Source organism: Dioscorea cayenensis, chromosome 12 (genome assembly GCF_009730915.1).
Source record: "Dioscorea cayenensis subsp. rotundata cultivar TDr96_F1 chromosome 12, TDr96_F1_v2_PseudoChromosome.rev07_lg8_w22 25.fasta, whole genome shotgun sequence".
NCBI lineage: Eukaryota > Viridiplantae > Streptophyta > Magnoliopsida > Dioscoreales > Dioscoreaceae > Dioscorea > Dioscorea cayenensis.
In genome coordinates this window covers 4,548,376-4,576,258 of record NC_052482.1, presented here as the reverse complement: position 1 = coordinate 4,576,258, position 27,883 = coordinate 4,548,376, and the positions used below count along the sequence as shown (strand labels likewise).

The 27,883-nt window shown below is 40.6% G+C and overlaps 1 non-coding gene across 1 annotated transcript; it reads left to right on the top strand.

Annotated features, from left to right (window-relative positions):
- Positions 1 to 23,396: 23,396 nt before the first annotated feature.
- Positions 23,397 to 23,503, top strand: LOC120274243. Its single transcript, XR_005540775.1, has one exon. It is a non-coding gene; the product is annotated as a small nucleolar RNA R71 (small nucleolar RNA).
- Positions 23,504 to 27,883: the final 4,380 nt, after the last annotated feature.

The window sequence follows — 27,883 nt, the reverse complement described above, 5'->3', positions numbered from 1 at the left end:
CCAAAAAGATCACTAGAGCTTTTATTTTCATTTCATTTCATTTTTTTTCTTTCTTTTTCGAGTCCGACTAACATAGACTACACCAAAAAATCTTTCTGGAGGGTGCATATGCTGGTTAGGCACAAGAGCCACCCAACTACTCGATTACAGTCTACATAGACGCATTCATGCTTCATTAGGAGAGGAATACTGACATAGACTCATTTTATTTCTTTTTCTCTTTTTTTTACTTATTTTAATTTTTTTTTCATATTCACCCTAGATCATGTCTTCAGACTACTCTACATGCCATAAAACTAGGGCTAGCTCAACAAGACTTAGAAGTTCTTAAGAGTTCATTGAAAGAAAAAACATAGAATTCTAAGGCCAAGTACTCAAAGTTATGTGTCAAACAATCAAGAGAGATAGAGTAGTCATGTTGGCTATTCCCAGGGCATCAACACAAGATTCAGTGCACAAGACAATATTAGAGGTGAAACAAGATTCAATAAAGCACACAAAGCATGTAACTCACATCCATCATTAAACCATGCTAGAAGAGTCTTGCAATAATGAACAAGGCATCATGTGTAACACTAGCATGCAAACAATAACCCTAATACATATAATATACCCATCCCCCACCTAGTGTTTTACATTGTCCCCAATGTACACTAGTCCTAAAAAACATAATAATATTTGCAATGAAAACAATGGAGGAGGGTGGAACGAACTTCCCGAGTTATATCTTGTGCACACGGCAAGTGGTAACCCGAACAAAAGGTGCTATAAGCTTTTCATGTCGGGTGCAGCTTCCATGGAATATGGAGAGGCTCACCAAGCTCCCTTAATGCCCTATAAGACAAAAAGGGGCATCATCATTCCAAACAAAAATTAAGATTGAAAAATAAAAAATAGGTAGTAATCAAAACACAAAAATACTAGATAAAGAGTAGCAAAGTTCTACACAAGGTTGGTAGGGCATCCCTTCCCTAACTTATTAAAACCAAACAAACACACTTGCATCAAAAGTAAAGTCAAAATAAACAAACTGCAAAAATAAAAATAAAAGGAAACAAATGCCCATGCTGAGAAGTGAAAGATATCATCAAATGGTGTTGTAGATGGCTGGGGAATGGAGCAGGAGGCAGTAGTGGCCTGTGATGATGATCCATGGTGGGAGATGACAAACTGCTGAAAATGCTCTGTGAGCTGGCGCTAACCATCTAAAATCTGGTAAATCTGTCCTCGCATCTCGCGCTACTCGTGATGAATAGCCTAATGTCATCCTCCATACCCTTGAATCTAGAGTCAAAGTCTGAGGGAAATGAAGTGCCAGGTGGGTTCTGAGTGGGTGCTCCATCAGATTCGGACTCTGACTCATCATGGTCCTTCTGACTGGATTTTCCTATGGTCAAGTGTGAAGCAAGGCTGGATGTGCCACCATTCTTCTGTAACAAACCAATAGCTCACAGAACAGGTGCTCCAAGAGGTGTCACCTCCCTGACCATAAACATACCTTGAGTATGGTCCAACAAATTCATGCCACGGATCAACCTTGTGATGTAGGGTCCGGCAAAGATAGCTCCCAGACGAACAAATTAACCCTGATGAATGAATGATTCAGCGACAAGATGCCCAAGATGGATAGGATACTCATCAAGTATGCCTTACATGGTGAACAAGTTGGATTGTGTAACTACACCAGTGCTATCTTCCCGTCCTCCAATAGAGCGAGTAATGAGCGCATGAATATATTTATGGAGGGGGTTCACCAAACGAGTAGCCTTCCGTGTATTTATGGTTTCACTTGGCGCTAAAGAATTCCAATACTTGCTTGCATTCATGCCAAATGGATAATGAATGCGGTGCCGATTAAGCAATGAAGCGCTAATGAACTCATCATCATAAATTCCCATGTATTTCGCAAACTTCATGTGGTTCATTGCATGAGTCTTCCCAAAAGCTTGGAATTTAATGGCATCCGGTCATCGAATAAGAACACTCCTCTCATCTTGCCTTGCCTCGAATGTGCTCAACACCTCCAACGTAAGTTGGAGAAAAGTAGGTTCATCAATGGAAAATAATTCCGTGTAACAATTGCAAGAAAATAAATCTCTAACTTACTCATCCCACCCAAGTTCTCTAAGAATACTCCAATCAATACACCGAAAAGTAGCAAATGGTTTAGTCTTCAAACTTTCATAACGGGTCTTGTGGACAGATGAAGAGAAACGAGGCACGTCAGGGTTGTGAGACTCGTGCCTCGGCCATTTAGAAGCGAGTTTCTTGACGTGTGGCATTCCTACAACAATAATAATTCAAATAAGAATTAAAGGAATCTAAGAAAATGTAATATTTGGCATGAAATTGATAAAACATGAAGAACTTGAAGTGAATAGGATCCATATGGACATATGGAGCCCGTATGGATACTATTCATTTTGAAAGGGTTCCCCCACATCATGAATTCAAAGAAATTTTTACATAAATTCAAGATATTTCAAAAACATGATGATCGCACCACAAGATACAAGCAAAAGGCTTGAAATAATCCACACAAAAACTCAAGAAAGCAAGAAGAAAAGAAAAGAAAAGTTTTCATTCACAACAAGCATCATACCAACAAAGATGGATAACACTTGAGTGGAGCTTGAAGATAAACACTAGACCAACTTTCCAAGGAGATGTGGAGATGATTTAGAGTGGTATTGGAGAGATAGATCATGGAAGCTAGGTCTCGGTTGGAGAAGAAGGGGAAACAAGAGAGACAAGTTGGCAACGTTCACATCACAAATAAGAGTCCATACGGCCTCAATGAGCAACTCATTGAGGCCGTATAGAGCAAGCAAAAGTTTCTAAATTTCCTTGATGGCCTCAATGAGCAACTCATTAAGGCCGTGAGGCTTAGTGTAATCTCTCGGGATAGGCTTGACGGCCTCAATAAGAAGCTCATTGAGGCGCGAGGCTTAGTTAAAAGTTTCTGGATTTTTCTCACGGCCTCAATGAGCAGCTCATTGAGGCTGTGAGGCTCTAAAAACATGTTTTAAAGACTTCTTTGCTTCTCCAAATATATGTCCATGGTTACAAATTGGTCTAAGATCATCTCCACCATGAAATAATGATTCAAAGTCTCAATATAACACATAAAATGATAGCCCAAACAAGTGCAACTTCACAATAAAAATCAAGTAAACAACCACATGGACAATGATTATGATAAACAAAATAATTAGAGCATGAACTTATTCAAATTAACAACTTCAAGAAAATAAAAAAAAATGACAAGAACATGAACACAAAGAACACACAAACATGAAAATAAACCCCCGAATGCTTGGGTTGCCTCCCAAGAAGCGCTTGTTTAACGTCACGAGCCTGACTTACTTTTTTACTTACCTCATGGGGGCTCGAATAATTTGAAATTTCCCCCGGTCTTCTTTGAATTGTTATTGTTAAAATAGAGCTTCAACCTTTGTCCATTCACCTTAAAAGTACCTCTTTCAGGATGAGTTACCTCGACTGCACCGTTAGGGGAAACTTGAGTGACCGTATATGGACCTGACCAGCGTGACTTAAGCTTCCCCAGGAATAGCTTCAACCTCAAGTTGAACAGTAATACTTGATCCCCTTCTTGAAATTGTTTAGGATGCATGATATGCCTATCGTGCTACTCCTTCACTCTTTCTCTGTAAAGTTTGGAATTTTCGTATGCCATGGTGCGCCATTCATCTAATTCATTTAATTGAAGCTTGATAAGTGTCTAAATGTAGATGTTTTCATGTATATATCATATTCACTTTGCATGTATTTTGTGAGGTTTAATGCCCGTTTTGCACTTAATCGTCTACTATTTGCTTTGTAGGGCATAAGGAAGCCATGGAGAACAAGAAGATATCCTTTCGGCGAAAAGAGAAGAAAACAGGAATTTCATACTACCCCCATACTACCCAGTATGGGGGTCGTATACACTGTAGCAGCGGAATGATTTGGAGTGTCTGCCAAGATTTCCATACTGCCCAGTATGGGGGCCGTATGCACCCCATATGGATCGCGAATCTAGGGTTTTTGAGTGCTATATGACCCCCATAAGACCCCCATACGACCTGTATGCCTTGGGGGGGTATAAATACCAACTTTTAGGGCAGAACAAAGAACTTTTTGGGCTAGACTCTTTCTTGGCCGATTTTGCGGAGATCACTTGGGAGATTTTGGGCGACCTTGGGAAGGAGAAGAAGGGCAAGGAAGCTAGAAGATCATTCAAGCCCAAGGTCCAAAACTCTCAAGGCAAGAAGGCAACATCATTCAAGGGGAGATTTACCACGATTTGAAGGAAGGAGACCCGCGGCTAGAGGAAGCGTCATTTGGCACTCCTTTGGAGGGGAAAGCATCATTCGGCACATTCTTCACCTCCTCCTCCACCATTTCATCTAGGGAGTGTCATTTATGCTTTTGTTTCATGTTTTGCTTGTTTGTAGTACTTGTTGTGGGATGATGACACACTAGACCCCCAAGGCCACCGGGCGTTGGTGAACCTTGGGAGGTTTTATCATGTATGTTGGATGATAACTTGTTAATTCCATGCTTGGGTAATTTTGAGATTTAATCCATTGTTTTCATTCTAAGTGCTACACTAAGGAGAAATCCGTAGCTCTTTTATGAATGATGCATGTAGATGTAACTTGCTCGCATATATTAGGTCATGAATGGATTAAAAGGGGATACTTGTATCATCACGGTGAGAAATCGGGTGTTTGGTAGCCCTCCATGTAGGTTTAATCCGAAGAAGAGTAGGTTTAATCCTAAGTGAGATTTCCTCGTACTCAATGCAATCGTAGGAATGTGGATTTGGAAGAAATTCCTATCTATGTTCGTATGGGATTAGGGTTCAATCGCCGAGAAATTGGGGTTGTTCTAATCTTGGAATCTCATGGTCCATTTTACCCTTGCATCTTTAGATCATCATCCATGTTGCATGATAACTCCTCAAGGGGATCCTCATCCATAGGCCTTTGCATCTCATTGATTTTCTTGCTTGCTTTATTGCTTGTTCTCTCTAATTTGGTCATAATCTCATTTTAGCTTTAATTACATCTAGTAGAGTAAAAATCCATCACTTGAGATATTAGGCTAGATAATAGCTCGAGAAGGAGTAATAGGAGATCCTTAGCCCCGTGGAATATGATCCTCGTGTCTTCACACAAGGTATTACTTGGCGATCCCGTACACTTGCGGGGAAGCAATAAAATCTTCCTCTTCTCACCTGCAAGAGTGGAATCCAAATTTAGAAATTTAATAGCCCAATAAGCTTTGTGTTCAAGTTCTACAGGTATGTGACAGGCTTTTCCATAAACTAATCTATATATAGTGGTTCCAATAGGAGTCTTATATGCTGTTCTGTATGCCCGTAGAGCGTCATCCAAGTGTTCTACCCAGTCTCTTCTATTTTGAGCAACATTTTTCTCCAGGATTCTTTTCAAATCCCTGTTGGAAACTTCTACTTGCCCACTAGTTTGTGGGTGATATGGTGTTGCTAGTTTGTGGTAAACATTGTAGCGCTTTAGAATTTTTACAAACTGAGCATTGCAAAAGTGTGTGCCTCGATCACTAATGATTGCCAGTGGTGTTCCAAACCGGGAGAAGATTTTCTTTAAGAATTTGACAACTGCCGTTGCATCGCTTGTGGGTAGGGCCTGAGCTTCCACCCATTTAGACATATAATCGACTGCCATGAGAATGAACATACAACCATGTGAGCTTGGGAATGGTCCCATGAAGTCAATCCCCAACACATAAAAAATTTCACAAGCCTGATTCCAATTTTGAGGCATCTCATCCCGGCGAGAAATGTTGCTGACCCTCTGACACCTATCACATGCTTGTATGAATTTATGGGTGTTCTGAAATAATGATGGCCAATAAAATCCTGCATCAAGAATTTTGTTTGCGATGTGGTTCACATTATAGTGACCACTAGTTGGTCCTGAATGGCAGTGCTTCAAAATACTCAAGCCTTCTGTCTGTGATACACATCTACGAACAACCTGATCTGAACAAATTCTGAAAAGATAAGGGTCTTCCAACACATAGTGCTTCAAGTCTGAAAAGAACTTTTTTCGTTGTTGATATGTGAACCATTTTGGGATGACCCTCCTACTAAATAGTTGACAAAATCAGCAACCCATGGTGGTTTACACTCTTCCACTGTCTGAATATTGTACAATTGTTCCTCAGGAATTAAATCATTAATATCTTTCTCCCTCAAACTTTCGAGATTTTGATTCTTAAGCCGGGATAAATGATCTGCAGCAAGATTTTTGGCCCCTCTCTTATCTTTAATTTCCAAATCAAATTCCTGGAGCAAAAGGACCCATCTAGTCAAGCGTGGCTTGGCATCATACTTGCTAAGTAGATATCGCAAGGCAGAATGATCAGTGTAAACCACCATCTTGGATCGAACCAGATATGATCAAAATTTATCAAATGCGAAGACGATGGCAAGCAACTCTTTTTCTGTCATGGTATAATTCTCCTGGGCATCTATCAATGTTTTGCTAGCATAATATATAGGATGGAAATGTTTGTCTCTTCGATGTCCAAGGACTGCACCCACTGCAAAATCACTGGCATCACACATTAATTCAAATGGAGAATCCCAATCTAGAGCTACCATTATGGGTGCTTGAGTGAGTTTTTCCTTGAGCATGATAAAAGCTTTCATGTAATCATCGTCAAACTTGAATGGTACATCTTTCTCCAGCAATTTTGTTGAAGGTCTGGCAATTTTGGCAAAGTCCCTGATGAATCTTCTATAAAAACCTACATGCCCGAGAAAACTCCTGATAGCTTTTACTGAAGTTGGGAGAGGCGGTTTTTCTATAATGGAAATTTTTGCTTTGTCTACCTCAATTCCTTACTTGGAGATTTTGTGACCCAGAACTATCCCTTCTTGATCCATGAAATGGCATTTCACTTAACTTAGCAAAAGATTAGTCTCCTCGCATCGAGTAAGAACACGCTCAAGATTTCTGAGACATAAATCAAAGGAGTCACCAAATACAAAAAAATCATCTATGAAAACTTCTATGAAATCTTCCACCATATCCTCGAAAATTGCCAACATGCACCTCTGAAAAGTGGCGGGGCGTAACAAAGGCCAAACGGCATTCGGCGATATGCAAATGTTCCATAAGGGCATGTGAATGTAGTTTATTCTTGGTCTTCTGGTGCAATAGGAATTTGAAAATATCCTGAGAAGCCATCCAGAAAACAATAGTATGAATACCCAGCAAGCCTCTCAAGCATTTGACCAATAAATGGTAGTTGGAAATGGTCCTTTCGGGTGGCATCGTTCAATTTTTTGTAGTCAATGCAGACACGCCATCCGATGATTCTTTGAGTAGGAATTAACTCATTCTTCTCATTGGTAATGACGGTCATCCCTCCCTTTTTAGGTACAATCTGCACTGGGCTCACCCACTCACTGTCAGAGATTGGATAGATAATGCCTGCATCAAGGAGTTTGATGACTTCAGCCCTTACTACTTCCTTCATATTTGGATTTAATCTTCTTTGTGGTAAGGCTGAGGGTTTATGATCATCCTCCATCAAGATTTTACGGGTGCAAAATAAAGGATTTATTCCCTTGATATCAGCTATCTTCCACGCAATTGCTTTCTTATGCTTTTTCAAGACATTAACCAAATCACTCTTCTGATCAACTATAAGGTTTGAGGCAATGATGACAGAGAGCTGAGTTCCTTCCCCAAGAAATGTGTATTCAAGGTGTTCAGGCAAATTTTTCAATTCTAAATTCAGTGCTTCCTCAGTTGAAGGCCGCAGATTTTTATTCAGTAGTATATCACTTTGTTCTGGTTCATCATCTTCTGCAGACACTGAGCTTTCATCTGAACTCTCATTGATGCCATATACATGTTGCACACTATCCTCAGTATCTTCCTCCTAGTCTCTACTGGGTTCAGCTATCGGAGATGACTGGTATGCTTCTAGTTCTGCCATGTCCAGTGCAGTTAATTTAGTATGAATACTGATTCCTTCTTTTGTTGGAATTCTTCCGAAATTCATGAAGTCTGTAAGCATAGTTTTCCAAATATTATCTTCAGCTGAAGTAATAGTGCCTTCCCAAAGTTTGAATTCGAACATCGAATTGTCTTATATGTAGGCTAAATGATGTATAGGTGGTAACCAATCACTCCAGATCTCAACCATAGCCTGCTCATTCCCTTGTATAAATTCCAAATCTAACATACTAACCCTCCCTCAGTTTCACTGGTTGGTGCAACTACGTTTGATGGATTTGCATGTGTCATGCATAGTACCTTGCAAAGTCAATAAAGATAAAGAAAGTTAAGCTCGAAAAGAAACAACACAAAAGAAAAGAAGAAATAAAAAGAAAAGAAGGAATGGGTAGAGCAATAAGCTAGAAGTTTCCTAGAATTCTTTAAAGTCCCCGGTAACAGTGCCAAAAACTTGATTGATCACCCGCAAGTGTACGGGGTCACCAAGTAATACCATGTGCAAAAGCCCAAGGATCGTATTCCACAGGGCTAAGGAGCTCCTATTACTCCTCCATCACTTACTTTCTAACCTTACAACTTAAGCATGATATACTACTCTAATACATGCAAGAATATAAATAAAACACATGTATAACAATTCCAAGGCGAGCAAGAAAATCACAGAGCAATGATGATAAGAACAGGCCTAGGGATTGGGATTCCCAAGAGGGGTGATCATGATTTATGGATGCATAAGAATAAAATAGCAAGGGTGATTTAGACCGACGGACCTCAACAATAGTTCAACCCCAATTTCTCGGCGGTTATACCCTAATCCTGTACAAATGATGACAAGGATCTCTCCTTAATCATATTCCTATGATTGTATTAAGTGAATGGAGATCACACAACAAGGATAAACTTAACCTAAGTTTATCCTCATGGTCCGGAGGGGTTACCCACACCCAATTTCTCGGTATGTTGGTCCACAAATATCCCTATTAGCTCATTAATGATCTAGTACACGCGAGTAAGTCACGTCTACATGTACAACTCAAACAAGAACTAAAGATTTCTCCATATAATAGTTCTAAGCATGAAACACAATGAGCCAAACCATAAATCACACCAATGTATTCCAAATAGAAGTATAGCATCCAAAATACAATATGAACCCCCCAAGGTTCATCTACATCCAGTGGCCTTGGCGGTCTAGTGTGCCATCATATAAACAAGCATCTCAAACTCAACAAAAACAAGAAGTAAATGCATAAATGACACTCCCTAGTCCGAATGATGATGAGGGTGGAGAATGCTGGCTGAATAACGATTCCTCTAACCTATGGAAGGCCGAATGCTCCTCCTTCTTTAATGATGAAGCTCTCCCCTGAAGTTCAAGCTCTAGATCTCTCCAAGCCTCAAGCCAAAAACACTCTCCAAAATGATGTCTTCCTTTCTCCTCTTCTTCCCAAGTGTTGGCTGCCAAGAAGTTCTCCAAAAAGTCCCCAAAATCCTCTCATATACTCCTACAATCACTCTCCAAAATGGGCTCAATGAGAACCTCATTGGGGTGGTATAGTGGCTCAATGAGGACCACATTGAGCCCCTCATTGACACTGTTTGGGGTAGGCAAACTCCACAAATGGTCTCAGAATAGTATCCATACCGGCTCAATGAGTACCTCATTGAGCCAATATGCCTTCAAACAAACATCTTATTTTATAGCTACAGTGATCAATTCTTGACTTGAAACTCTCCATGTGCTACAGTGGTAGCTACAGTGCTGATGCTACAGTGCCGCTACTACATTACTCCATATACAGTACTTTCGAGTCCCCAATTGTCGACATGTTTTTTATCAAACATACTTTTACAATTAAATCTCGAGTCCCCAATTGTCGATATGTTGGATCTGTCACTGAAGATTGAGGAATATAACCATTGATATATCCCAACTTATCTTTACCAGAAATATACATTTCAACAACTTGAGACAATAAGGCATAGTTGGTGTCATCCAATTGATGCCAATCTGAGCCATGAAGAAGTCATTGGTTGGTGTAGGATTTTGGCATCTACTCAAGACCTCTATCATTTTCATGGCCAGGTCTTCAAGAATAGAGTGAGTTTTCTCTTTTCCTCACTGCATAATCTCAGATGGTTCTACCATGGTTAGAATTTAGGGTGAAAAAAATTTACACTTGAACACAAATAGTACCTTCGGTCTTTCTTCGAAACCCAAAACAGACCTCATAGCTACTAATTAAATATTTAATTACTGTTTCTTAAACAACTCACTCCAACAATTTTACATTAATTAAGAATCTAAAAGAGAAACAAGAGACAGAGCCTCCTTGTACTAGGGTGAGGAAAATGGGACCCATCCCATTTGATGGAAAACTAGATTCAACTAGAGTGGAAACTTGGATCAACGAAATGGAAAGGGTGTTCAAAGATATAAAATTCACTATAGAGGACAATGTAGGTAATACAACTTTATTGTTAGAATAGCTATTTTCCTTCGATGGCAATTTTTTTTAGATTAGCATGTAGATCATGAAATAATGTAATGGTTAGAGTTCTTAACAGAATAACTAATAGTATTTAACTTGAGTATATAAAGATACCAAGCAAGTTAAAGTTACTTGATTGATGTAGTACTCTATGAGCATACCCTAGTAGGAGGCTAAGTTTGCTAAGTTGGCATATGTGTCCTCCATGGTCTCATACATCTAGGAAAAATATTAGAGATTCGAGAATGGTCTAATGTATGAAATTGTCACCAGTGTAATGGTTTCTTGATGAGGTGCTTATAGGAGATTAACTGAATTTGCTTTAAGGGCGGAGTGTTGACACACCCTTTGCTTGTGTATACCATAAGTGCACGGGTAATCGAAGTAATAAAGTACCCTGGTAAGTGGGTAGTCGTATCCACAAGGAATAGTGCTCATAAGCACAAGAATTGCTATTTAACTATAGTGAAGATGATTTAGGAGTGGTGTGAACAATATCAATGCAAATAGAAATACAATAAAGAAGAAACAGACGCAATAGAATAATAAGAGAGACAATCGATAGTACATGGGGCACTCGGACATTGCTCACCCTAGGACTATTGTTTCAAGTATAAGACTAATCATTATGTCTCCTAACTGATGTCTAATGAGTCATGGAAATCCTAAGACACACGGTCCCAAACTTAAGTTCAATCGTGACTAAACCTCATACTATGTCCCGGCAGAAAAGAATACTCTCGACGCCTCACACTGTGTGGAGTTGCTGATAAGTGCTTGTGTATTAGTAATATGAAGTGTTATTTTCTTGCGCTGACCATTACTTTTATTAGGTTTTAGCACTAATACATGTGTATTTGTGTACTTTTGTGCATGTAGGGTTGTGGAGCCAAATATGAAAGAAAGAAGCCAGTGTAGATCATGAATATACTATTTGATGAAATCTTGGAAGGAACAAACGCGAATGTGTGCCAACCTCGGTGTATTCAAGCAATCACATGGTTTGGAGGGGCACAAAGGCAGTCACATTCGCGTATTCGAACTCATGAAATGATAGCAAGATCTTCACCAATGAGTCTGTTTATTGATAAAGCGACATGATCTACCGCATAAACATGTGCCCGTTTATGTTGCCTCGATGAAAAATATGAAATCGGGAACATTTTGACGGTGGTACTGTAGTAGGCACTGTAGTAATTCACTATAGCAGTTACTATTCACAGCCCATAGAAAATAAGAATTCCAGAGAATCCACATGCCCATGTGGAATTTCCACAGGATCATGTGGAAATTCCACAGGGGTGTGTGTAACATCCACAGTGCCGTGTGGATTCCGGATTCCAGCCTATATAAAGCCGTGAACAGCCCTGATTTCAGGATCCTTTTTCCCATCTTTTCTCCAACTTTTGAAAGGCTTGCGGCTAGGGTTTAGAGAGGTATTGGCAAGGCTTATGGAGTGGTTCTACGGTTTTGATGCCGCATTTCTCGTGGAAGATAGCTACTGGGGGAGCTTTCGTGGGCACTGATCTGGCAAGGTGTGCCCTAAGCTTGACAAGGGGGCCTTTGGAGAGGACAAGGCTACTCCACAAGACCATCGACATGACTATCGAGGGGGTTTTCCTATACATTACTTATTTTTACTTTCAATTTTGCTATTGATTGTATCTTGCTCTATGGAGAGCTAAACCCCTAGTGGGTACTTGGATTTGTGAACCTTAGAATGTATTTGTTTCATTAACCTTTTATTATGCTTTCCTTAATTAATGTTTTAATTGAGTTCTAATTTTGAATGCTTGTTGAATGATTTCTCCCTCAGAGTGACACTAGGGTTGAGAGTTCATATTGGTAATCGTTGTGAGTGAGTAACACATCACGAGGGTTAGACAAAGGTAGATTGGAGAGGGTCGAGAGGGTAAGTCGAGAGGTAGCAGAGCGTCCCCTTTCATTTCCGATGTAGTTTATCCTACCTACATTTCGTAGAGTTCCTTGCGATCACAATAGAGTGAAGTGATAAAGGATGAACTCCGTTGTGTCTTAGTTGCATGAGTGACCGAGTGAAGCGTTGCAGTAAAGTTTAGTATCCGGGGCTTAATTGTGACTAGGGGCCTTTTGCTTGGACCAAAGGGTTAGGTCTACATATAGGAATAGGGTTAGGTCTTGCAACTTTGTACAGTGTGAGGTATTGAGACTGATCGATTTCTCCGCCAGGGCATAGTGTAGAGTTATTCACAGTTGACATTGGGTTTGGGACCATGTATCTTAGGATGTCCACGACTCATTGAGCATTAGTTAGGAAGCATAATAGCCGGTTTTGCACTTGTAGCAATAATTCTAGGCGGAACAATATTTGAGTATCCCACTTCTTATCGAATGCTTTTTCTCTCACTTATTTGTGCATCTCTTTCTTATTTCTTTTATTTTGTCTACATTACATCTTATCAACACAATAATTGCTTCATCTTCTCTTAGTTAAGTAGCAATCTTGGTATTTTTATTCCATACTACCTGTGATACGATAGCCACTCACCTGGGATTTATTACTTCGATAAATCTGTGCACTTGCGAGTCACACGGAAGGGGTGTCTTAGTTGCATGAAGATCTGGGGACTCTAAGTGATAAGCCATATTTCCTAATATTGATCTAACCCTTTGGTCCAGGCAAAAGACCCTTAGTCATAATTAATCCCCAGCACTAAGGATTACTTCAACACTTCACTATGTTTCTCACACAACTAAGCCCCTGTGGAGTTTATCTCTTAGCACTTCACTTTATTATGACCGCAAAGAACTCTTGAAATGTGGAGGTAGGATAAATCACATCCAAAGGGAAAGGGGACATTCCGCTACCTTTCGACTCACCCTCTCGATCCTCTCCAACTTAGCTTTGTCTAACCCTCATGGTGTGTCATTCGCCCATAAGGATTACCAAGATAGATTCTCAACCCTAGTGTCACTCTAAGAGAAAATCAATTCAACAAGCATTCAAAGTTAGAACTCAATTAAAAACATCAATTAAAGAAGAATAATAAAAGATCAATGAAACAAAATCATCTTAGAGTTTACAAGTCCAATCACCCACTAGGAGTTTAGCTCTCCATGGAGCAAGATACAATCAATAATGGAATCGAATATAAAAGCATGCAATCTATAAGAAAACCCCCTCGTAGTCCATATCAATGGTCCTGCGGAGTTACATCGTCTTCTTTAATGGTTCCCTCATAAGCCTAGGACATACCTCGCTGAATCGATGCCGATGAAAGCTCCCCCAATAACCATCTTCTGAAGGAACATGATGTCAAATGCCATTGAACCACTCCCAAGACCTAGCCAAAGCCTCTCCTAACCCTAACCGTGAGCGCCACCAAAGATGGGAAAAAGATGAGAAAAGGATTGGAAAAAGGATCCCCAAAAGGTTTGAAATCGCGGCTTAAATGTAGCCGGAATCGCGCATCAACACAGACATGTGGAATTTCCACACGCCTGTGTTAGTCTCCAGAAGTTGTTTCTGTTCGAGCTTGAACAATAATTACTACAGTACTTTGGTTACAATGATTTGCTATAGTAAACTGCTACAATGCTTCACCAAAATACTCCGGAATCCACACTTTTTTATCGAGGCCACATGAATGGGCACACACCAATGTGGTAGATCGCGTTGCTTCTTCAATGAAATCATATTAATGAATGACAACGCCCCTTGCTTGTGATCCGCAAGTGCATGGGTTTGTTAAGTAATAAATCTCAGGTGAGTGGGGTATCGTATCCACAGGGAGTAAGGAGTAAAAAATACTTAAATTGCTACTTAACCATTTGAAAGTGAACAATGATAGTGTTGATAAAATGTAATGAAAACAAAGATAGAAAGAAACAAGAATGAAAGCCAAAAGTAAGTGAGAGGTAAGGCAATCGATAGAAATGGGGTACTCGGGCAATGCTTCCTCTAGGATTAATGTTTCAAGTGCAAAACCAACTATTATGCTTCCTAATCAATGCTTAATGAGTCGTAGAAATCCTTAAGCACACAGTCCAAAATCTAAGATCAACCGTGACTAACTCTACACTATGTCCCGGCATAGAAATTGCTCAGTCTCAACACCTCACATTGTATAAAGTTGCATGGAGTTCTACAGAATCCAAGTGATAAACCCTCTTCCTATGTATAGACCTAACCCATTGGTCCAGGCGAAAGGCCCCTAGTCACATCTAAGCCCCAGACACTAGAGTCCCTTCAATACTTCACTATGTTGCTCGCGCAACTAAGCCCCAGTGGAGTTCATCCTCTAGAACTTCACTCTATTGGGACCGCCATGAACTCAAAGAAATGGAGATAGGATAAATCACACCAGAGGAGAAAGGGGACGCTCCACTACCTCTTGACTCACCCTCTCAATCCTCTCCAATCAAGCAATGTCTAACCCTGGTAGTGTGTTACTCATCTATAATTGTTATCAAGATGGACTCTCACCCTAGTGTCACTCTAGGGGAGAAATCATTCCACAAGAAATCAACCAGTTGTCACGGCCTTCCCGATCGCCCCAACGATCACCGCGCGGCGCTCGTCAAGCCACCAAGGCGCCGAGCTAGCCTTTAATACCTGGAACTAAAAACAGCCCAAGAACTTGCAAGCAACCATGCCCCATCAAGTAAACAAGGCTAGTAAACATGCAAACACAAGCATAGACATCATGAGAGGCCAGGTATAAGAGAGAAATCCGAAAACTCTCTATTAAATGAGAAGGAATACAACCAAGGCCAAGACCTAACGAAGAGTTCATCAATTAAGGAAAGCATAATAAAAGATCAATGAAATAATAACATCCTTAGGTTTACAAAATCCAAGTACCCACTACGGGTTTTAGCTCTCCATGGAGCACAATACAATCAACAATGAAATCGAAATTAAAAACAAGTGCTCCATAAGAAAACCGCCTAGGTAGTCATATTGATGGTCTTGTGGAGTAGCTAAGTCTTCTCCAAAGGTCCCTAAAACCGCCTCGGTAGTCATATTGACGGAAGCTCTCCCAATGACCTTCTTCCAAGCGAATCGCGGTGTCAAATCCCTAAAACCACTCTAAAAACTTGCCAAAAGCCTCTCCAAACCCTAGCTAACGGCTTCCCAAACGATGAAGAAAGTGGAAGAGAAGAGGGGAAAAAGATCCCAAAATTGGGCTGAATTGCTGCTTAAATAGAGTTGGAATCGGGCATCCACACACCCCCACTGATCTTCCACACGGGCATGTAGAATTTCATCACTCGCATGGGGAATTTCCACACGCCGTGTGGATTCTCTACAAATCCTGTTTTTGGTCGGCTGTGAACAGTAACTACTACAGTGCTTGCTACAAATCTTGTTATGAATGCACATGTCGGGATACATAAATGTGACTGCCTTTTTGCCCCTCCAACTCATTATAATGACTTGAATTCATAGAGGTTAGCATACATTCACATATCCTGAAGTCCCACTTGTGTCTTCGCATTTTTTCCTTCCAAGATTCCACCAAATAATGCGTTTAAACCTTCCAAGATTCACAACTCTACTTTTGGCTTTTTTTTTTCTCAATACTTAGCTTCACAACCCTACATGCCCAAAAGAACACAAATACAATTGTATTAGCGCTTAAGCCTACTAAAAGAAATGCTCATCATAAGGAAAGAACACTTCGCATTCTTATCACACAAGAACTTATCAAACTCCACCACAGTTAAGCTTTTGCTTGTCCTCAAGCAAAGAAATACACATTGAAACTTAGAAGAAGGAAAAATTGAATGTGCTCAGCTTAGGTTCACCAAAACATGCTAGGAGAGCATTCTACAAGTAAGGGAAATTTCAACACTAAATACGAAAAAATCAATGCTTTAGCCAAAAACTCGAATAAAAAAGGACAACAAAACCGAAATCATGTAACTGTGTGTAAACTCACTCAATTTTACCCAAAGTATACTCCTCAAAGTCCTAAATATAAGGGACTTATTTATCTACAAAACATAACAGAATAAAAAGATGGTAGTAGCTTCACACATCCTCTAAGGTAGCCCTTTTCCAAGCGGCCGCTTAGGTGGCTTTCACACTTTCGAGGTGGTAGCTATTTCTACCGAGGTGGTAGCTTTCACTCATCCCATGAGATAGCTCTTTCTCTTATTAGGGCATAACTAGTATCCTATTTATGAGAGTAGCTACATACAACATAGGTGGTAGCTCTTTCCACCCCTAATTCACAAACAACAAATATATTTTTTTAAGCAAAATTAACAAAAGAAGTAACACTAACTAGTCCCTTTAACATTAAACTTGAGTTCCAAAAGAGTTTAAAGAGCGAGTAGTGCAACAAGTGTCATTCAGGCAAAAATTCCTAGAAATTCAAGTAAAAACTAGAGCATGAGAATATTCAATATTAAAAATTCTTCTAAACTCAAGAATACCACCATTGCAACTAGGGTGAACCGCCATTGGCTATGTGAGCATGTATGTCAATCAAAACTTATATAAAAGACATTTGCAATGTGAACTCCCTCCCCCGCCACACACACACTTAAGTTGTACATTGTCCCCAATGTACACATGTAAGCTCACTAATAATGCATATCAATTAAAAATATATGTGGGAGAAGCAATCGGAACAATACTCCCCTGACTCCTAGTATTGCATGTGATGGAGCTAAATCCTTGGGAGTGATGTTCCAACGGGTTGTAAAGCACACACGGCCAAATGCCAAAATACCTTGGCTGTGTCTATGACCAGTTCTTAATTCCCATACTGACAAGACCATCTGCACGCATACACAAAGGGGTTCAGTGAATCTCAAGAAAATAAAAACAACTCGAGTATATGAAAGATAGAGCAATGAATACAACTCGAGACAACAAAATGAAAATTAAAGACATACTCAGAAGGAAAATCCTTTCTGAGTAGTGCAAGTCTAACAACAATACAAAATAAGATAACAAGAAAAAAAATAAAGAATGACGCATCAATTGTCGGTGTCACGCTATGGCTCTGCTGCTGCTAGATAATCAAAAGGTGTTGGTGGATCTGGTGATTGTGAGACTGGTGGGGCCGTAGGGTCTGAGGTCTCAGAACAAATGATGAGGCAACGTATCGCTTAAGAAGCAGCTATAATGTACCAAGACGTGCCATAAACTCTATGTACTACGTGGCTTGTGTAGCCCAGACCTTAGTGATCTCTGTCCATAGCACCCCCACTACACTATTAAGTCTCTCAAAATTATCATAGGCTCGAGACGGTGAAAACATGCGTACTTGGGGTGGCTCCTCTGACACAGGAGGTGCCTCAGTCTCCACCGGTGTCGGCTGAAGCCCAAGAGCAGGCTAAGAATTCTCGACAATATTATCATCTCACTCTGCTATCTCTGGGTAGATGTTGACACGTCCAAATGTGCGTGTGAACCGCAAGTACACGGGTGTCGAAGTAATAATTACACCGGTGAGTGGGTAGTCGAATCCACAGGGAACGGAAGTATTAGTATTAACCAATTCTTAGTTATCTAGCCGAAATCAATGGATGTAATGAAATGAACTAATTGCAAGAGAAATAATAAGCAAGGAAATGAGCAAGAAAACAAGTAAAGGAGATCTCAGTCAATAAAGATAAGGTACCCGGACAATGCTCCCCCCTAGGATCTAACATGAAGCTCGTGATTCACTAAATGCTTCTAAACCGAGTCTAATGAGTCGAGGTAATCCAAGAACTACCGTCCCTTGCCTCTAAACCACCGGTACTAGTCCCCTACAAGGTCCCTGTGGAGAAATTGCTCAATCTCAACACCTCACACCCCATATGACCACAATACTCTTTAGGGACACCTAAGAGTGAAACAGATTCCTAAAGATAGATCAAACCCTAATCCCGGCGAATGATCTCTAACCCCCTACAAGGTCCCGGCAGAGAAATTTCTCAATCTCACGCCTCACACCAAATATGGTTGCATACAGTTTAGGGAATAGGGAGATAGGAAACACTCAATCGGAAGGGAAAGGGGGCACTCCACTATCTCATGACTCACCCTCTCAACCCTCTTTAACATTGAAGTTCTAACTCTAATGGAGACCTCTCTCATATCAAAGTAACAATTCATGTGAATCCAATCAACCACATGGATTAATTAAACAAGCAAGCAATGGGAATACAAGATTAAAACTCAAATCAACTCGGATTTAATAGAAACATAAAGCATATCATTACAAAAAAAATAGATCCTAGGGTTCACATGCCCAAATACCTACTAAGGTTTAGCCCTTCATGGTGCAAGTTACAAAACAATGATTAATACAATGAAAAGCAATGAAAACCACGAAGTAAAACCTCCTTAAATTAGTGATGATGGCCTTGATGGGTCGCCCAACATCTTGAAGAATCCTTCTCCGAAGCTAGGTCGCCGAAGGCTCCCTATATGCTCTGATAGAGAGAGGATCGATCAATGTTGGTGATGGATGCCCCCCAATATCGCCAAAGACCTCCTCCAAAACCCTAGCCGCCTTGCCTTCAAAGTGCTCGCCCAAACCCTCGTCAAAAGTCCCTCAAAAATATGGCAAACGCCTATTTAAAGCCCAAAACCACGTCTGTCACGTGCCCTCACGCGCCCATGTGGATTTTCCACGCGGCCGCGTGGGCTGCAGGAATTTCCACGCGGGCGAGTAAATAGTAATTTTACTGCAGTACTGCTACAGTGGAATTGTTATAGTAATTTTGCTATAGTACTTTTCACAAAATGCGGTACAAACACTCTTCTCTTGAGGTCACATGTCCGGGCACACGTCCATGTGATAGACTATAAAATTTTTCTTCATCGACGTATCTTTGAGAAGTCTTTCGATCTTCACAAAGAGAAGGAACATGAAGATGTGGCCGCCTTTGTGCCCTTCCAACTAGTGAATTGACTTGAATCTTCTTGGATGTTGGCACACATCTCCACATTTATGAACTCCTCTCGTTTCTTGGTCCTTGAATTGAACAAGAACTCCCAACATTGTGTCTTTATAGCCTATCTTTGCTTCCTTTTTACTCTTCAAGGCATTCACAACCTATATGCATAAAAGAACACCAAATATACAATATGAGACATAATCCATAGTAAAAATGATGCTCAATGCATGTAAAACATATATAAAAGTATTCTACTCAAGCACTAATCAAAATCCCCCACACTTAAGTCTTTGCTTGTCCTCAAGCAAAATTAAACATTAAACTCATGGAAAGAAAAGAGAAGTGGTTGACCTTAGGTTCACCAAAAGAGTACAAGAATAAAATTCTACAGTCATGGAGAGAATCAAACACTAGACAAAACAATCAATGCTCTAGCAAACAATCCAATCAAAAATGAATGTGATAAAATCCAAATGCGTGTGTGTGTGAAAAACTCAACTCATGTCAACACTATGTCCACTACCAAGTTCTTATTAACATGGGACTTATTTATAAACAGAAAGAATAGGTAGTAGCTTCACGCAACCTCTAAGGTAGCCCTTTCCCAAGATGCCTCTCGAGTGGCTTTCACACTTCCGAGGTGGTAGCTCTCTCTACGAAGGATGGTAGCTTTCACACATTCCATGAGATAGCTTTTTCTCTCATTAGGGCATAACAAGTATCCGACTTATGAGAGTAGCTACATACATCATGGGAGGTAGCTCTTTTCACCCCCTATATACAAACAATAAACAATTTCCAATTCTCTTTTTTTTTTGATAAAAACTAGCACATTAAAGTCCCAAACATAATGAACTAGCATCTTCATAGGTCTAATGAGTGAGAAAAGTGCACAAAGAGCAATCGGACAAAAAAAATTCAAAGAAAATTGGATGAAAACTAGAGCATGATAAAATCCAATGTTTATAACCTCCAAAAACTAAGAATTAAACTCTAAACCCTAAGGTAAACCGTCATTGGCAACAAGAGCATACTCATGAAAGCACAAGTAAAAGTCATGTATAAGGTGAACCCTCCCCCACACTTAAGTTGTACATTGTCCTCAATGTACGCATGCAAGCACAAAAAAATAATAACAATGGAAGCATAACGTGTGTGGGAATGCAATTAAAATAATACTCCCCTGAACTCCTCATTAATCGTTTGGTGAAGTCTAACTCATGGCCTTGTTGTATGGGTTGTGAAGCTGACATGACCATGTGACAACATCACATGATCATGTCTATGAAAAAAAAACCATCAACATCACTCTCAAGGTCATCTGCACGAAATATAAGGGGTTCACTGAAGCTCAACAAAACATAAAAGAAAATACGAGTTCATACAAATAACATAATAGAGCATATACTCACACAAAAAAAAGACCAGAAGATAACTCTCAGAAGGTGAAGCCTTTCAGAGTACAAAAGTCTAAAAGCTACTAACAAAACAACTAAGAGCAAGAAACTAAAATAACAGTCTCATGAGTGTGACGCCTCAAGCATCAGTATCTAGAGCTGGTGCTGGTGCTGGCACAGAAGCGGATGAGACCTCCTCGCCAAGAGTCTGCTGAATACGATCAAGATGCTCTAGAATCCGTGCCTGGTTCTCAAGGATGGTAGCAATGGTAGCCTTGAGTCGAGCCAGACGCTCGTGAACTCGAGCAGAAGATGACTCAAGATAGGCTGATGTTGCTGTAGCTGCCTCGGTGACTATTGGCTCGGCTGCAAAATTTCTGCAGACAATCTAGAAAGTGCCTGAAACTCCAAATTAACACCAATTTTTTTCAACATTAAACATCAAATTCATCCTAACCCATGCTATACACATAAACATTAATTCAAATCACCGAAAAAATTCCACGAAAACACCTGCGATCAACAAAATTAATCAAGACGCACACTAATGAATTTATTTCTGCAGAATTTAAATTTTTGAGTCTAAAAACTAATTAAAAGCTTGGGTTGCCTCCCAAGAAGCGCTTGTTTAACATCACTTAGCTTGACGTACCTATTTTTACCTCATGGTGGTTCATAAAGACAAAAAATCTCTTTCCTAGCAACCTCCACACATGATGGACAAAAGTTCTTCATACTCAAGGAGAAATTTTTAACTATGTTACCGAATGAGGGAATGTTGCTCTCTTCCTTTGTGTGCTTGTCACCTAGTGTGTTGGAATACTTTCGGTGGTGACGTCTCAACCTATTGACTCGGCGAAAAATCTGTTTCAAAAGTCCTCCTTGAGGTTGCTCATTGAGGACTTGTTTTTCATAATTTATTGTGTCCTCCTCCTCAATATCTAGCCACACCTCATATGGATCTGGATTGAGAAATTCCTGCAGGTACTCATCAGAAATGTCATCATTGATATAAAAAAAATAGCGAGTATCATCAAAGTTAAGAGAGTGCTTCATTGCTTCAGCGAGACGGTATGTGATCTTTTCTTCTCCAATGCGCAATGTCATCTCGCCTCCATCCATGTCAATGAGAGCTTTGGAGGTTCTCAAGAAAGGTCTTCCTAGAATTAATGGAACCTTTACCAAAATCTGTAGGAAAAATCTAACTCAACAAAATCTGCAAGAGAAATATACTTGTCAACCATTACCAAAACATCTTCTATTATACCTCAAGGATGACGAACGGAGCGATCGGCCAGCTATAAAGTCATCCGGGTTGGCCTTGGCTCGCCCAACCCCAATTTTTGAAACAATGTGTACGGCATGACATTAATACTAGCTCCTGAATCGGCAAAAGCTTTTTCTTCCCCTAAACCTCCGATTGCACAAGGTATGATAACGCATCCCGGATCTTTCATTTTGTTTGCCAGATTCTTCTGAAGCATTGCCGAACAATTCCCTTCTAACACTACAGCCACACTTTCCTCCATCTTCCTCTTGTTGGTCAAGAGGTCCTTCAAGAACTTTGCATAATGAGGCATTTGAGATAACACCTCTACAAAGGGAATGTTAATATGTAACTATTTGAATAGATCCAGAATTTTCCTGTTTTACACATCAACTTGGTCTTTCTTCAAACAAGCCGGATAAGGGATCCTTGGAGTATATCAAGGAAGTGAAGCAGCTGCCCGCTTCTCGTTATCTTGCACCTTATCATTTGGCGGTTCTTGAGTAAATTCAACAGTCTTCCCAGTGGAGGTTTTAGCTTGAAGAATTTCAGAATTTTTCTCAGCAGTGAGCTCTTCTCGCAGCTCTCGACTACTTCTCAAAGTGATCACCTTCACTTGCTCCCTTGCGTTAGTCTCGGTGTTACTTGGTAGGCTCCCTAAAGTCCTCTCCGCCAATGACTTCGCTATTTGTCCAACTTAACTCTCCAAATTATGTAAAGAAGCGGTATGATTGCGGAGTGTTGCCTCTATGTTTTGGAACCTTGTGTCGGTTGATTGAATAAACTTTGATAAAACCCTTTCTAATTCTGAAACTCTCTCCGGAATCGAAGGTGTTTGCTGAAATCCGGGTGGAGCAGTGGTCTTTTGCTGCCCTTGATTGCCCCACGAGAGATTTGGGTGGTTTCTCCACCCTTGGTTATAAGTGTTGCCATACGGATTACCTTGTCCTCTTCCCGAATTGCCCACAAAATCTATTTGTTCACTTGGGGCTGAACTTGTAATCGAGATAGGATAATCCGACGGTATATGTGAGCCCCACAACCATCACAACTTGTGATTGTGGCTACCTTTGATGAAGTCAAAGTGTCCAATTTCTTGCTCAATGCTTTTACTTGGGCTGCCAAGGATGTAACCCCGTCGATCTCATGGAGTCCGACCACTTTCTTCTTTTCTCTTGCATTCCATTGGTAGCTATTCAAACCCATTTCCTCAATCAATTGTCGGGCTTCTTCGGGGGTCTTGTTTCCCAATGCTCCTCCTGCGGCGGCATCAAGAAGTTGTTTGTTACTCGAGTTCAACCCATTGTAAAATGATTGAATAACCATCCACTCGGGGAACCCATGTTGTGGACACTTCCGCAAGAGGTCTTTGAATCATTCCCAAGTCTCAAATAAACATTCAAGCTCCATTTGAACAAATGATGATATCTCATTACGAAGTTTTGCCGATTTCCCCAGAGGAAAATACCTTGCAAGGAAAGCCTCGGCCATTTCGTTCCATGTTGTAATTGAAGCTCTTGGCAATGAATGGAGCCATTGTTTGGCTCTTTCCATTAATGAGAATGGAAAAGCCCTCAAGCGAATTGCATCATCGGAAACCCCATTGATCTTCAACATATCGGAAATGTGAAGGAAATTCTCAATATGATTGTTTGGGTCTTCATCCGCTAACCCATTAAATCGTGCAGACTATTGAACCATTTGAATGAAACCTGGCTTTAACTCAAAATTCAGGGCTACTACCGGTGGCCTAACAATGCTCGATTAAATTGTAGGCCTAGCAAAATATGAAAGTGTCCTTGGTTGCCCCCCTTATTCTGCCATATTTTCAGATTCTTCAACTTCTATTTCAGCTGAAAAATTCTGCTCCTGAATAGGTTCCTTCTGCCCCTTCTATGAATTCTTCACTCAATTTCAGGATCCTCTTCAACCAATGTCGAAGGGTTCGCTCGGGTCATAACCTGTAGCTGAAATCAGTGAAAAGAAATAATAAGAATGGCGAAAGAGAGAAGTATGAAGCAGAAAAAGCAAATAAAAATGTGAATGACTAAAGTAATCAAGTCCTAGTGTTCCTAATATCCCGTTCCTCGGCAACGGTGCCAAAAACTTGACACGTTCGAATGTGCGTGTAAACCGCAAGTACATGGGTGTCGAAGTAATAATTACCTCGGTGAGTCGGTAGTCGAATCCACAGGGAATGGAAGTATTAGTATTAACCAATTCTTAGTTATCAAGCCGAAATCAATAGATGTAATGAAATGAACTAATTGCAAGAGAATTAATAAGAAAGTAAATGAGTAAGAAAACAAGTAAAGGAGATCTCAATTAATAAAGATGAGGTACCCGGACAATGCTCCCCCTAGGATCTAACATGAAGCTCGTGATTCACTAAATGCTTTTAAACCCAGTCTAATGATTCGAGGTAATCTAAGAACTACCGTCCCTTGCCTCCAAACCACCGGTACTACTCCCCTACAAGGTCCCTGCGGAGAAATCGCTCAATCTCAACATCTCACACCCCATATGACCGCAATACGCTCTAGGGACACCTAAGAGTGAAACCGATTCCTGAAGATAGATCCAACCCTAATTCCCGGCGAAGGATCTCTAACCCCCTACAAGGTCCCAGTGGAGAAATCTCTCAATCTCATGCCTCACACTAAATATGGTTGCATAGAGTTTAGGGAATACGGAGATAGGAAACACTCAATCTGAAGGGAAAGGGGACACTCCACTATCTCATGGCTCACCCTCTCAACCCTCTTTAACCTTGAAGTTCTAACTCTAATGGAGACCTCTCTCACATCAAAGTAACAATTCATACAAATCCAATAAACCACAAGGATTAATTAAACAAGCAAGCAATGGGAATACAAGATTAAAACTCAAATCAACTCGGATTTAATAGAAACATAAAGCATATCATTAGCAAAAACATGATCCTAGGGTTCACATGCCCAAATACCTACTAAGGTTTAGCCCTCCATGGAGCAAGTTACAAAACAATGATTGATACAATGAAAGCAATGAAAACCATGTAGTAAAACCCCCTTAAATTCGTGATGATGGCCTTGATGGGTCGCCCAACGTCTTGAAGTATCTTTCTCAGAAGCTAGGTCACCAAAGGCTCTCTCTATGCTCTGACGGAGAGAGGATCAATCAAAGTTGGTGATTGATGCCCCAATATCGCCAAAGACCTCCTCCAAAACCCTAGCCGCCTTGCCTTCAAAGTGCTCGCCCAAACCCTCGTCAAAAGTCCCTCAAAAATAGGGCAAACGGCCTATTTAAAGCCCAAACCGCGTCTGTTACGTGCCCTCACGCACCCATGTAGATTTTCCACGCGGCCACGTGAATAGTAATTTTGCTACAATACTGCTACAGTGTAATTGCTATAGTTTGCTACAGTACTTTTCACAATAATGTGGTCCAAACACTCTTCTCTTGAGGCCATATGTCCGGGAACACATCCATGTGGTAGGCTATAAAACTTTTCTTCATCGACGTATCTTTGAGAGGTCTTGCAATCTTTACAAAGAGAAGGAACATGAAGATGTGGTTGCCTTTGTGTCCTTCCAACTAGTGAATTGACTTGAATCTTCTTGGAAGTTGGCACATATCTCCACGTTTATGAACTCCTCTCGTGTTTTGGTCCTTGAATTGAACAAGAACTCCCAACATTGTGTCTTTATAGCCTATCTTTGCTTCCTTTTTACTCAAGCACTTATCAGGTGTATTCAGAGCATACACTCCAGACCGAACTCTGTGAACCAACCCCATCAGCCTTAACGTCTCTATGCCCAGGGGAACAGGTATACTCGCCTTCTCGGCCACTCGAATCTGTCCAGAGGCCCATACCCATTACCAGTCTTGTGATGTAGGGGTCCAAGAAAATCACTCCTAATATAGCATATAGTACCTGATGTCGTATATACTCTGCGATGATATACCCAAGATGGATTGGTGTGCTCTGAACCATCGAATAAAGATACAAAAGCTCCTGCCGGCTCAGGACGATAGTTCTATCTTCACGGCAGTTCACCAACCTACTCATAACCACTTGCAAATATCAATATGCAGGTCGGGAAAAGAATGTGGCCTTGGACACTCCTGGTTCATATTAGCCCTAACCGCATAGCACTCCATATGCTCTCTTTGGGGTCAAGGTGCCCGAATAATCCATCTACAACTAAGCATTTGAGAGGATAATGGAAAAGAAACTCAAAGAGATTTTAAGGAAAACTCGCGTCTCTTGGAATTCTGTACATCCACAAGGGCATGTGGAAATTACCCACGCCCGTGTGGCTTTACAGGAGAGCTTCACAGGGGCAGGTGCACGCTCCTGTACACTCTAGGGAAAACACTAAAGTCTCTCTGAATGCATACACACCAGCGTGTAGAAAATACCCACACCCATGCGCCTGACCCATATGGGCATCTCCACGCCCTTGTAGCTTATCTGTCTAGCCCAAGAAAACTCTAAGTGTTTCACATGCCTGTGCAGAAATTCCGCACGGGCGTGGGCATGTACAGGACCAGTTCACAGGGGCACTAGCACGACTCTGTGTATTCTCAAGATGGAAAAGAGCTCCTCTGTAGAGACCCATACGGGCGTGCAAAAATCACTCACACTCGTATGTTTATCAGAGGGTCATCCACAAGGGTGAGTCCACGCCCCTGTGTTTTCTTGGGAAAAATCTCTAAATCTCTGCAAGAAGACACACGCCGATGTGGAAAATACCCACGAGTGTGTGCATCTCACAAGGTCATTCGCAGGGGCAAATGCATGCCCATGTAACTTCTCTGGATGAGATCTTAATAGAGACTCACCGGCGTGTGGAAATTCCACACGCCCATGCATTTTCTCTGGATGCCTTAGGGGAATTGCAGGCTTTGTAGAAAATTCCTGCATATATAAAAACACTCAGAGCCTGCTTCTAGCATGCATAATATACCAGAGAAAAACGTAAAACATGCTCAAACGACCAACAATTTCACCATAGACATTTAAACACATGACAACACCAACTCATCCACAAGGGAATCATAGTGATGCATCAAAACATATAGACACCAACACTTAACGTCTTATTCATGGAAACACTAAACTAACATCTAACAAAACAGTAAGTGCTTGGGTTGCTTCCCAAGAAGCGCTTGTTGAATGTCACTTAGCTTGACGTACCTTTTCTTACCTCACGGGGACTCATAGATGAAGGTTTCGCTATTACCCATGACTTGAAAGCATGATGAGCAAAGCCTCAACAAACAAAGTGCATTATATCTTATCATTCCGATTTGAGGCCTGTGTTCAAGAAATATTAGATCAACAAGGTTCAAACATGAGAAAAAGTGAATAGAAATCCTTAGTGTCAAGAGAATAATCCTTTGAAAACACAGAACAAAATAAGAACAGAGAAAAGTAGTCATCGAAAGTGTGGCTATATAGGAAGTTCATTAGATACATGATGTGAAAAAAAGAAAGAAAAGTGAAAGATATAAATTTGGACAGTTAATCAGATACAAATAGGATGACATTCTTATTTTTTTCAGGTACTAATATCTACTCAAAAGTCAGAAGAGAGGGATGTGTGATGGTCCTCTCTATATCTTTTTCTTGTGTTCATTTTCAAACCAAAATTTAATTTATGAAAGGACAACCAAATTACCAAATAAATCAGGTTTTCAACTACAGGCCATGCATCTAGATGATATTGCATGAATTGGATCCTGACCAAGAAAATCAGGGTTGGTGTGATATGAAAATTATCTTTTGTAAATTAACACGGTCTATGCCTCTAGGTATAGCAAACACCAAGATATTGA